Genomic DNA, 12,841 nt, shown 5'->3' with positions numbered 1-12,841 from the left:
TGGACTCCCATCTCTTTAAATCTTTCTGACCACAGGACTCTACGCAACATACCTTTAAGTCTGTGAAAATCAACTTTCCTGAAGTCCAGTCTATATGTTCGACTACGTAAAGGTTTTCTCTTTCCCACAATTGAAAATTCCAAAAGCACATGGTCACTGCTTCCAAGTGTGCCCACTACTTCTAGCTCATCTGCCAGTTCTTCCCTGTTGATGAGAATCAAGTCTAAAATAGCAGAGCCCCTGGTTCCCCTCTCTACTTTCTGGGAAATGAAGCTGTCGGCAAGACAAGTTAAGAATTTAACAGAGTTTGCATGTGCCCAACACCCACAGTCATGATTTTGCATGAACGGCACACTTTTTCTATGCATGCACAGCTTTGGCACATGCTACCAGTTTCATGAAGTGTGTCCAAAAGCTGAACGTGCACAGAATATCCCTGGGTTGACCCATTAACATGGAATAGGGCAGCACAGATCAGGGGCACCTGAGGGTAGCCCTTTCTCCTGTTAGTGCTCTCCCAGTAGGCCTGGTTGTAATAACATCTGAAAAGGACTGGTTTTTGTTTTGGTTTTTTTTAGGAAATCTTTTAAATATGCCAAAGAATCCCTGGATGCTTCTAAGGATTCTGGACCAAGTTCTGAAGCCCGTCCTCAGGGGCGGTGACCTGCCCTGTTTTATTGTTGCATACCACAAGTACAAATGGAGTTCAGAAGTGGTAAGCAAGCTTGTTTTCCAGAGAAACGTGTCTGCGATTGCTTGATCTTCTGATTGAGCAACCCCTGAGAAAGTTCCCACTTGGTAGGGTGCCTGTGCCAATCACACTAGTTTAGACTTGCTTTTTTCTTTGCAATCAACAGAGTCACCAGTTTTTTGAAACTAAACCAAGTGAAAGATGGATCCAGTTCCACCTGCATTAAGGCCTCTTACATCCAGTACTTTTGGATGGCCAATTGTAGAGTCTTAAGAAGATCACTGTGATTTATTCTGAGTGGACCTTTCAGTTCTAGTGCCATGAGTTGTGATTTTCTCCCACAAACAAAAGCCAACTTTTGTTCGCCAACCAACTCCTTCCAAGGCCTCTTGCTCAAGTAGAGGGAGACACAGAAGGGTCACAAAGGGAGTCTTCCAATCTACTTGATCTTAGAAAGACAAAAGGTCTCTCTCTCTCTCTCTCCCCTTGGATGTCGAAACCAAACAGAAAACAACATGCACAAAAGATGAAAAGATTTCTCTTGCATTTTTTCATCGTTCGTGACTCCCAGAAGATTTACTTGGGACACAGTGATAGATTCAGCTCACAGTACTGCAAACCTACAAGAGAGAGAAGAATTTGTTTTTATACCCCCTATTCACTGCTTGAAGGAGTCTCAAAGGGGCTTACAAACCATTTTCCTCTCCCCACAACAGATGCTCTGTGGAGTAAATGAGGCTGAGAGAGCTCTGAGAGAAACTGTTTTGTGAGAACAGCTTCTAACAGGACTGTGACTAGCCCAAGGCCACCCAGACAGCTAAATGTGGAGCAAATTAGGGACCTCTGTTCTAAAACAGGAAATTTTGTTGTTCTAACAGGACTGTGAATTCACTCTTCAATAAAGGGTTTACACTATAAATCGGGAGCAGGGATGGGGGGAAGCATTCTAGTATTAAAATTAAACTTAAACTTTGCTGTAACTATTTCCTCTGCCTCAACATGCCGGTTTATAAGAACAGTTAATGTCCAAATTATTAAATGTGAACTGGACTCTTTACTCAACCTCAAAGAAAGTTTCTTTTTAACAGAAAGTTTGGATTTTCCACTTTGCTTAACCCTTTTGCAGCATTCAGAAGTGAGAAATGTTTTCCGTTATCCAGGTATTTCTTTTGTTCTAGGAAGATGAAGACTTTTGCCAGACTCAACAATTACTGCCTTTTGCCAGTTTGTACAAACCAGGACTGAAATTCTATATTTAGAGTCATTGTCTTCCCATTAGATGCACAGTCTGTGGTTTGTGAAGGGATAAGCAGTAATAAACAAGAACGATCTCGTGCGGTTTCCATCCAAGTGTTCAGAGTTTCATTTCCTGGCACCTGTGGCCCTACTGTCAACACTGTGAAGTTTTCTGCACATAGGGCCAAATTGTGTGCCATCTCCTACCTGCAATTGCAGGGTAGTAAAATACACTATTTCTCCCCTCCACACTCTGCCTCACCTTTTCTCCTCCTCACTAGCCGATCAGTCCTTTCCTTCCCCATTCAGAAGAAGAAGAAGAAGAAGAAGAAGAAGAAGAAGAAGAAGAAGAAGAAGAAGAAGAAGAAGAAGAAGAAGAAGAAGAAGAGTTGGTTCTTATATGCCGCTTTTCCCTACCCAAAGGAGGCTCAAAGCGGCTTACAGTCGCCTTCCCTTTCCTCTCCCCACAACAGACACCCTGTGGGGTGGGTGAGGTTGAGATAGCCCTGATATCACTGCTCGGTCAGAACAATTTTATCAGTGCCATGGCGAGCCCAAGGTCACCCAGCTGGATGCATGTGGGGGAGTGCAGAATCGAACCTGGCATGCCAGATTAGAAGGTTGCACTCCTAACCACTACACCAAACTGGCTCACCGCCACTGCTGGATCCTCCTTGCACCCCCACCACAAATCCTTAAAAGATTCCGGCCCTAGGACATCAGCTGGGGCTGGGCTCCGAGGTGGGGATGCAAGCTCAGCAGAGGCTGATCCTGGCCAAAGAAGGGGGGACACTGCAGAAAGAGCCCAGACGGTGATCCAGCCTGCCTCCAGCTGCCCATGCTTCTGCTCAGCAGATGGAAAGGTCAGCGGGGGGAAACGCCCGGCCCTCAGCCCCTCCCTCCAGTGAGCCTGAACTGCACTGCCCAAGCTGCTGCTGCCACCTCACCATCCAAGCTGCGTGAGCAGCTCCACCTTGGTGGTCAGGAGAGGTGAGCAAGCAGCGAGGGCGGACAACACTCTAGAGACTCTTGCATGTTTCCCCCTCCATATGGCCTTATCCCTGGCTGCTTGCTGCTTGTTCACCTCTGGGACACGCAACAGAGAATGGTAATTCCTGGATTTATCACATCGCACTTTAAAAATTGCCGCCTCAGGAGGTTGGCGATGCGATTTGGAGGGGCCCCAAGAAGCCACCAAAATTCAGAGGCTGTGTCACCACATATTCCTTGTGTGGAAGTTGTGTGTGTTCTTCATTTGGTTCTGCTATTTTTTAAAAATCCCATTGAATGTAGGTCTCCTTGATCTCTTTGATACAGGAGAGACTAAATTATTCAACTCGTAGGGTTGCCAGCCCAGAGATGCCACATGGTGGGAGATTGTGAGGGCATGCCAAAGCCACAATATCACTTCTCATGCAAACCAGAATATCATCACATCTATGCAATGTTCTAGGCCAGGGATTTCCAATGAGGGCTCTGGGGAAACCTGGGATTACACAAGATCTCTCCAGGTGTAACATGGCCTTTCCCAGAAGTTTCAATGGCTGCTGACATCACTAGGCATCACCGAAAAGTACACTTAAGTATTTATTTATTTGTAGCGAAGTGTTTCTCAGTGAGACTTGAGATGGTTTACAGAATTAGAAAACAATGCAATAAAAGATACTATACACAATGCACAAACTGTCAGAGCTCTCTCAGCTTCACCTACCTCCCAAGGTGTCTATGGTGGGAAGAAGAAGGGAAGGTGATTGTAGGCCACTTTTAGACTACTTAGGGAAGAAGAAGAAGAAGAAGAAGAAGAAGAAGAAGAAGAAGAAGAAGAAGAAGAAGAAGAAGAAGAAGAAGAAGAAGAAGAAGAAGAAGAAGAAGACGACTTAGTTCTTATATGCCACTTTTCTCTAACAGGAGTCTTACAATTGCCTTCCCTTTCTTCTTCCCACAACAGATGCCCTTTGAGGTGGGTGAGGCTGAGAGAGCCCTGATATTACTGCTTGGTCAGAACAGCTTTATCAGTGCTGTGGCGAGCTCAAGGTCGCTCAGCTGGCTGCATGTGGAGGAGCAGGGAATCAAACCCAGCTCACCAGATCTGAAGTCGGTGCTCCTAACCACTACATCAAGCTAGTAATAAAAAGCAGGGTAATGAAACCAACTCTTCTTCTGTCCTAAAGAGATATTTCATACCGATGCTGTAGTCCTGCATTCCTATGCACAAAGCCTCAGCCTCTGAAGCATCTATTACTCAGTGGATTTTGCTGCCATTCTAAATCCTGTTGTGTCCCCTTCATTTCATGCTTAAGCCTCTTTCCCGTAACTTCCCTGCCTGAGTCACTGGGCTATTCATTCCCAGCATATGGAAACAGGCAGGGAGTTGGTGCAAGAGGGGGCTTCCAGTATTTTGTTTATGCAAGCACCAATCCTGCCCTCTTCATCCACATTCCATTAACGTATGGTTTCAATTCAGCTCTTAATTCTTGAACTTCAATACTGAAGTCAAGGCATGTAGAATCCCGCAGAATGGATCCAGCAACACATTTCCTGTAGAACAGGGTTGTCCACCTTCTCAGTTCTCTGGAACTGGCCTGCTTTCAAGATGGCAGTGCAAGGAGTGGGAATGTAGCTCTCCAGAGAGAGCGCGAACCACCTAGCAATAATGATGTCATGCTTTTCTGAAATCTTGGTTCCTCAGTTTGTCTCCTAGTCTCATTCTGCTGGTTTCAGGCAAGCAAGTATTGATGGTGAACATTCATTCCTGTCATTGAGAAATGGTGTTTACTTCTAGAAAGAGATAATATGCAGGAAGGAAGGAAGAGCCCAGTTTTCTCATAATCCAAATTTAAGTTTCCTATTTCAATTTCCAATTTAATCCTCTTGACATCTTGTAAAATCACTATAAAATGAAGGTCCTGAGCCAGCTAGTACAAGAGCCGCCATTTTGTTTCTTACTGAATGGCCACACAAGAGGGCATTTCCCACAGGACATACCAAAACTGTCATCATCTTAAATCAACATTAGAGTTAGTCTTGTGGCTAATCCATAAACAAGATATAATTGTGACATGTGTCAACTACCCAGCCCCATTTTGGTAAACTCTTTGGCCACACACAAAGCCTTCAGCGAAGAGGGATAAAACTGTGAAGGAGAAAGATAAACTGTGAACATCACCACACACTCTCAGCCCATCCTTAGAGAGAACTAGAAACTGGAATCTTCAAGCGTTTTAGGGATATAAATGAAATGGATTTAATAAGCATGTCATTGTTTGAAAGTTTCTTGTGGGCAAAATAGCTATCATTTTCTGGAAGGCAACCTAACTTGACTCTAATAAAAAATGTCTCCAAATGAATGAGAAAGAACTGGAGGCTGGAAATTATGAAAACAAACAATTGACCACATTTCAATTTTGTGGTGCAGGAAGCGACGGAGAGATGCAAAACGAGAACAGAATCATACCAAGTCTTCCAGAGAATCTGCTGGCTCTTTAAAAGACAGAAAGAGGGGGAAAATAGGGTGTGCATCAGATCCATTTGTCTTATACAACCGTTACAAAATAATTGATCTTATGTGACTTTACTGACATGCTTAGTTTCTGCAATGGAGCATCTTGGGAGAAACAACTATTACTGTGAAAGAATACATACATTCTCCCCTTTCTAAAGGAAGGAAGGAAAGGAGAGAAGGAACACACTGTTAAATCCATGGGTTCAAAGGAAACCAGGACCACTGGGAGTTCAATCAGCTTTTTATTAGGATCTCAGCATGATGTTACAAGAGGCAAAACTGAACTAAGAAACCCCAGAAAACCCCCAATTCCTAGACAGTAGCAAACAATAGATTTCCTGCCAGTGCTCACTATTGGTCAGTTTCAGTTTAAACTGACTGGATCCTGCATCCGGGATCTAGTGGCACATCGGTCAATTACATTGCCTGCTTTGATCCTGCCTCAGACCTCAAGCTCAGTCCTCGGCAGAATCACAAACACACACACACATAACACATCTCAAATGCAAAGCAACTTGAGAAACGTTCTGGGATGGTCGTAAAAACTACCATTTTCCTCATGACTGTGCATCAACGAAGCTTGCATTCGAGAAAAAAATAGTTTTCTTGATTTATTCCTTGTCCCCCCCCCAAAAAAACAGAACACACTATTTTCTTTTTTAAAATGGTATTTGGATATATTTCTTGTACATTTACCATGCATTAGTTCAATTCTTATGTCTTGCTTCTGCACTGTGTACCACAATCCCACCCACGTTTGGACGAAGGACCCTTTAAGGCCAGTTCTTGATTTGAGCCTGAGACCCTGTTAGGTGCAAAACATACTTCCCACTGCCAGTTCCTTGTCCGGTGGGGTCGCAGTGAGCATTTCTATTGCCATTTCAAATAAAATAAGAGGGAAAACCAAATGTCATTTGTACTCCAAACTCTAAAGGTTCTAATACCAGACTCACCATGGATGCATGCTGGGGGAAGGGGAAGAAATCCCTGAAAAATCTAGAGGAGCAAAACCGTGTGTGACATCCAGTCGCGTGTGTTTTGAATTACTGTACATTAATCAAATGTTTTGTGAACCATTTTAAGTAAGTGGAAGAGACTAGTGGAATGAAATAATATAATCCAGTATAGTGAAAACATGCATGCCCTAAGGCAGAAAATCTTGTAGTTTTCTTTGCCACAGCATAGCAAAAAAAAAAAAAAAAGTTCTTGATTTCTGTGTGTGTGCGTTCATGCAATGGGATGAAGGACACGGAGAAAGTCAAAATGCAAGGAAAGCGATATATAATTTAGACAAGACTGCAGGTTGGCTTCTATTCTCTGCAAAGATGGTCACAATCTATTGCAGGTTCTAGAAGCCTTACAATATTAAGTTCTTCCTTTAAAAAAAAAAACACTTATATGGCCCAAATGAAATGGTCACTTGATTGGGGAGGCCTATATGGAATGAGTTCATAGAAGATTTTAAGAAGTTTTTTTTTTTAAGAAAGAAAAACAAAAAGAACCCAACAATTCAATCGATGAAGGAGATCGAAAAACAGCTGTCACTTCTCTATGGAAGGACGAGAGCCTATATTTGAATGAGTGAGATCCAGCTGACATGGGACGACCCAACTAGAAGCCTTTGGTGATGAATGGGCCCAGCAAGATCAATAGTATAAACAAACATTAATAGGATACCTTCTCTTGGAGGCAAGCCTTTTCCAAGATAACCCCTCCTCTGCTTTGGTTTGCTATTTCATCTACCCCCTCACCTCTAGAGAGGTCTGCTCAGTGGGCTAGGGAAATTTGGTTGCCAATTTTGCTACTTGTAGTGGGTCTTATGACTTCAAGGCTAAATGGGGTTATATATTGGGTGTTTTATTGGGGGGGTTATGTTTGTAAGCTACTGAAAGTCTTTGGAAAGCAGCAGGATATAAGTTCAATAAATAAATAAATAGATAGATCTGGGACACTGAAAGCGCAGTCCTAAACAGAGTTACTCTGTGAGCCAAACTACATGGGCTGGCATGGGATAATTCATAGCCATGACACCATTTTAGTCCAGTTTGAAAATTGATTAAAAATCCTGAAATGCTGGCAATATGGACATTTTCCCCCTCTCATTACAGTTGCCAACATTCAGGTGGTGGCTAGATATTGCCTAGAATTACAGCTTGTCTCCAGATGGCAGAAAACAGTTGCCCTGGAGAAAATGGCTGCCTTGGAGGGTGGTGGTGGTGGTGGTGGTGGTTGTCAGCCATTCAGTTGAGTCTGACTCTTGGAGATCCCATGGCTTAGGCTCTCACCACAATCTCCGATCCTGCACCGCCTCCCACAGCCGTGCAATGTTCTGGCTGGTGTCCATTTTGATTTTGTCTAACCACCGTATTCTTTGTGCACTTTATGGCATTATATGCTACTGAAGTCCCTCCCTTCCAAAAGCCCCATCTTCCCCAGGCTCCAAAACACCAAGATTTTTTCACAGAATCATAGAGTTGGAAGGGGCCATACAGGCCATCTAGTCCAACCCCCTGCTCAACACAGGATCAGCCCTAAGCATCCTAAAGCATCCATTGCTTGAAGACTGCCAGTGAGGGGAAGCTCACCACCTCCATTCCACTGCTGAACTACTCTGACTGTGAAAAAGTTTTTCCTGATATCTAGCCTAAGTTCCTAGCCATTGCCAAGTCTTTCAACTCAGACTTGGCAATCCTGCCTCCCATGCCTGTTCAGGGCAATCTTACCCCCATGGCTATTTAGGCATTTGATGAGATGGGGGGACAGGACAGACAATCACATGGTGCAAGTGGCCTCAAGCTGCTAAATTGTCATTTAAAATGACACTGGTGGCCAGATTGTCCCGGCCCGGCCTGTTCCTGCCTGTAGGCAAAGACTCACAATGGAAACTTAGGAAGAAACCCTCCTGGGTTCCACAAAGAACTGATTCTATACGCTTGTCAAGGACCTCCACAAGTTTTATGATATAAATACCAAGGTTTGATTACATAAACACAGATTTTATTAGACAAATCCTTACATAGGGGAGTTTGTTTCATTTATTATTAATTCCCAAATGGATGGTTTTGTTATTGGGCTGTTTTGTATGGTTTTGTTTCATTATTGAGAGGTTTGTTTTGTTTCTAATATTTCATTTTTATATTTCTATTTTGTTATTATTTTGCCATTGGTTTCGAGTGAGACCCACACACCCCTCTTGGTGCAGAGCCCTGGCTACATAAATACCTCTCCTAAATTACCTTTTCCAACTGGAGGATCAGCTAGGCGGGGGGAGATCCAAATCAATAAATGGCGTATGGTTTTCAAGGCAACAAAAGTTTTCCATAAATTTGGCAATTTTACTAGAGGTAAAACCAAATCATAATGGCTAGGAACATATGAAAGAGGATCTTCACAGTGCCTGCCCTTCATGATGGGCATTCAAAACAGAAGCAAATCCTAACCAACTGTGCCCACTAGTAACACAAGGAAAACAGGAAGTCCAAAAGGTTGATTCAAAGACGTGAAGGGCTGCTGCTTCCTAATTATGCTCTTTCGATGGCTCTTGCTGCCGCTGCTGCTCTTGCTGCCTTCTTTCTCTATCTTGGGCCTGCCAAGAAATCAGCAGTTCCCTCAGCCAAGCTCTGAGCCTTCCTGGACTGATTGACTCAGGGGGGAAAGAGTTTTGGCCACAACTCAGTTGACAGCTTAGCCTATTATGCACGGCCGCCGAAACAACGATTTCGGGTCACATGGAAAACGCAGAGGGGGAAGACGCGAAGCAAACCACTTACGCACGGGATGGGATGCAATGGCGGTAAAACCCAGAGTAACCGATTATGCACACGGCGACCCTGGCACCGCTTCTGGTTGCACCCTGGTCGCCCAGAAGCTCCGCTTTCTTCTGTGTTTCGCTAACGCGGCTTTTTCAGCAGCATGCACTGAATCTGCGGCCAGTTGCAGCCGGTGCCATGCGTTATCGGTGATTTTAGGCGACGCCATTCCACCCCGAATGCGGACCTTCCCCTCCGTGCATAATGGGCCCTTGACAAGCCCTTTCCTGATAACAACTCCTGAAGGGGGAAATTCTAGCGGGGAATTGCTCCCTGGCTGGACCCATCACCTCCCGGCAAAGAAGTCAGCACTGCCCCCTCAGTGGGGCTTTGGGCCTTCCCTCCCCTGCTGCAGACCAGATTGACTGATGGGGCAGGGCTCTTGCCGTGAGCAACTTGACTAACTGCCCATGCTATGTGCCCTTTCGAGCCATAGGCCCAACATTCTAAACCCTCCGAGTTTTTATCACGGACTCGGTCTGCCCCCTCTCCTCCCCTTTACCTCTTAGAGCTTTATTAATACCTCTCTCCTCCCCTTTACCTGTTAGCGCTTTATTAATACCACTCCAGCGGTATTACAGATGTATGTATGTATGTATGTATGCATGCATGCATGCATGCATGTATGTATGTATGTATGTATGTATGAATGTATACATTTTATCCAGCGCATGGTGACACAATGTTATGCTATGGTTTCTATTGGTCTAAATGACCATTAATAAATATTGTTGTTGTGAAACTCATAGACATTATTGGAATCAGTTTCTATGAAATCCCTTGTCCCACACAAGATATCATACCCACTATTGTGTTATTCCTAACCGCAGCATGGTAATTGGTTTCTCACTTCCAGGAGACCATTGATATTGCCACAGATCTTCTGAGTGTTGGACTCTAGAATGATATGATGACTGGAAGGAAAGGTTTTCTTCATAGCAAGAGGGAGTCATCGTGGGCTCTTTCCAGTAATCTCTGCATGATCTTTCATATGTGTGCTTTGGCACAGCAACTAGAGTGGCCATGGATTGACACTCCAAATAGAATTCAGCAACAGAACTAAAAGTTCTGACCTTTGTGACATAAAAAGAAATCTGGGAGTAATGGAAATGGATGGGTTCATCCCAGGTCCCAATGACTTCAGAGACATAGGGTATGCTGGATTTGTCCCTCCCCCCCCCCATCCTGTGCTGACTCAGCACAATTACCTCATCGTTTTATAATGGTGCAAACATATAGTTCAGTCAAGTGCGTCAGCAAAACAAGAGTTGCAAAGATTCCAATAAGTCTGACACTTCTGAAATTAAAAAGAATCTCTCCAAAAAGGGAGGGGTCTGTTGATTACAAAGAGAGAATTCTGTGGGAAACTGAGGCAGGTCTCCATTTGGTCGTGTAGTGGTTAAGAGTGGTGGCCTCTAATTTGGAGAAAGAACCCCATTTATAGGGTTGTCCCTCGTATCCTGGCGTAGGCAAAATGGCGAGCTAATATATCATGATCTACTGCAGGGGTAGTCAAACTGCGGCCCTCCAGATGTCCATGGACTACAATTCCCAGGAGCCCCCTGCCAGCGAATGCTGGCAGGGGGCTCCTGGGAATTGTAGTCCACGGACATCTGGAGGGCCGCAGTTTGACTACCCCTGATCTACTGTGTCAAACGCTTCCTGTACTTTGAATCCAGTATTTGAAAGGTTGTCACTTAGAGGAGGGCAGGATGCTGTTCCCATTGGCTGCAGAGGAAAGGACGCGCAGTAATGGGTTTAAACTACAAGTACAACAATATAGGCTAGATATCAGGGGGGGAAATGTTCACAGTCAGAGTAGTTCAGCAGTGGAATAGGCTGCCTAAGGAGGTGGTGAGCTCCCCTTCCCTGGCAGTCTTCAAGCAAAGGCTGGATACACACTTTTCCTGGATGCTTTAGGATGCTTTGGGCTGATCCTGCGTTGAGCAGGGGGCTGGACTAGATGGCCTGTATGGCTCCTTCCAACTCTATGATTTTGTGATTCTATGATTCTATGGACTGTGGGAGCTGTAGTCCAGTTCCTTTGTGACTTGTTCCTGCCAAAAGGAACACTAGGGAGACTCCAAAATGGAACAAAAACACTCCTTGCAGGCTGATCCGATTTAGGTTGACTTTGCGACAAGTCCCACTCAGTTCAATAGTATTTATTCCCAGGTGAGTAAGATGAGAACAGCAGCCATTATTTGTGTTATCCTCTTCTGTTCTACAGCACTTCCTCTTCCTTCCACTTTCCTCTATGTTTCTTCTCCCTCTGATCCCTGAGCATCTCAGGAAGGCTGTGATGGTCAGAGTGGAGAAATTTAAAGGACAAGCCAATTTTAAGCACAAGCAAGGCAATAAACCATAGAATAGAACATCCCCGCCCATTTTGTGATGGAGCAACTCAAGTGGCAAAGGTTTATTTTTGTCCTAGAAGTGTTTGCATTTCTTGAAAACGTATAGCACTTTCCCTGGTTCCTCTGAGCTGTCTCATACTTTTGTCCTCATTTGTCTTAAAGCCAACCTTATTGTTGATCCATCACAGTTATGTACTTTATATTTTTAGGACGGCATGGAAATAAGCCATGTCTCCATGCAAGCCAGTTGTCTGCTGATCGCTGCTCTCTTCTTCTTAAGTTTCCCTGGCTTTACGCTTTACCACCATCCCACAGGAACACGCTGTTCACGCACCTTCTCTCCTTCCTCGCTTGTGTTTGCCTTGTAAAGCCCAATTCTCCCTGACTGCCTCATGCCACGCACTATAAACCACATTTGTGTCCCATTTAAATGTCGAAACCACAATAGACTCAGAGGAACAAAAAGAACCACACACCCTGCCCTTTTGGACAGAACTCCCACACAAGAATAATTAGAAGCACATACAAATCCTACACTCTTTCACACACCGAACGAGTGAGACAGCCGCCGGGCCTTGTGCAGCCTGTCTCAACCTCTTCCACTTTCAATTCTGCCACCAATTTCTCTCTCTCTCTCTCTCTCTCTCTCTCTCTCTCTCTCTCTCTCTCTCTCTCTCTCTTACTCTCTCTTGAAAATTGGCTGAAACAGTAAACAGGGCAGGAGAAACTTAATATAAACAATCTGGGACACAATAGGAAGAATCGTCCTAATAAAGATTTCCTGACAAGTGTGCAGTCAGGAGGATTCAGGAAGGCTTTGTTTTAGTAAGTCAACAGTCGCCACACACTTGTCTCTATTAGGAGTTGTTGACTTTTTCTCCTCCTGTTGAATGGATGAATGTCAGCACTGTGGGCTGGTGGAGGCAAAGCAGGTGAGAAATGGATGCGGGAGCAACCAGCCCGTGTTAACTGTGTTCTATCTTCTCAGCTAGGAGGGTCAGCCTCTCCACGGGAATGCAGCTTAGTGTTTCCAGATGCCCCAAGTTGGCTTGGATAGTACAGGAATGAATTGTCTTCTCTGGTGCCCAGAACATCCGTCTTCCCTGTTGGTGGAGAAAATGCCTGACGAAATAGGGAATGCTGCACAGAGAAGAAGAATCTACCAATGGGTCTCTAAAGAACAATGCAACTGAAGACGCCTGGGGGAAATCGTAAAGAGTCTGCTCTTCTGGCACGGGCTGCTTCG

Source organism: Paroedura picta, chromosome 7, assembly GCF_049243985.1.
Source record: "Paroedura picta isolate Pp20150507F chromosome 7, Ppicta_v3.0, whole genome shotgun sequence".
Taxonomy (NCBI): Eukaryota; Metazoa; Chordata; class Lepidosauria; order Squamata; family Gekkonidae; genus Paroedura; species Paroedura picta.
Note: the sequence above shows the minus strand (reverse complement) of the source record.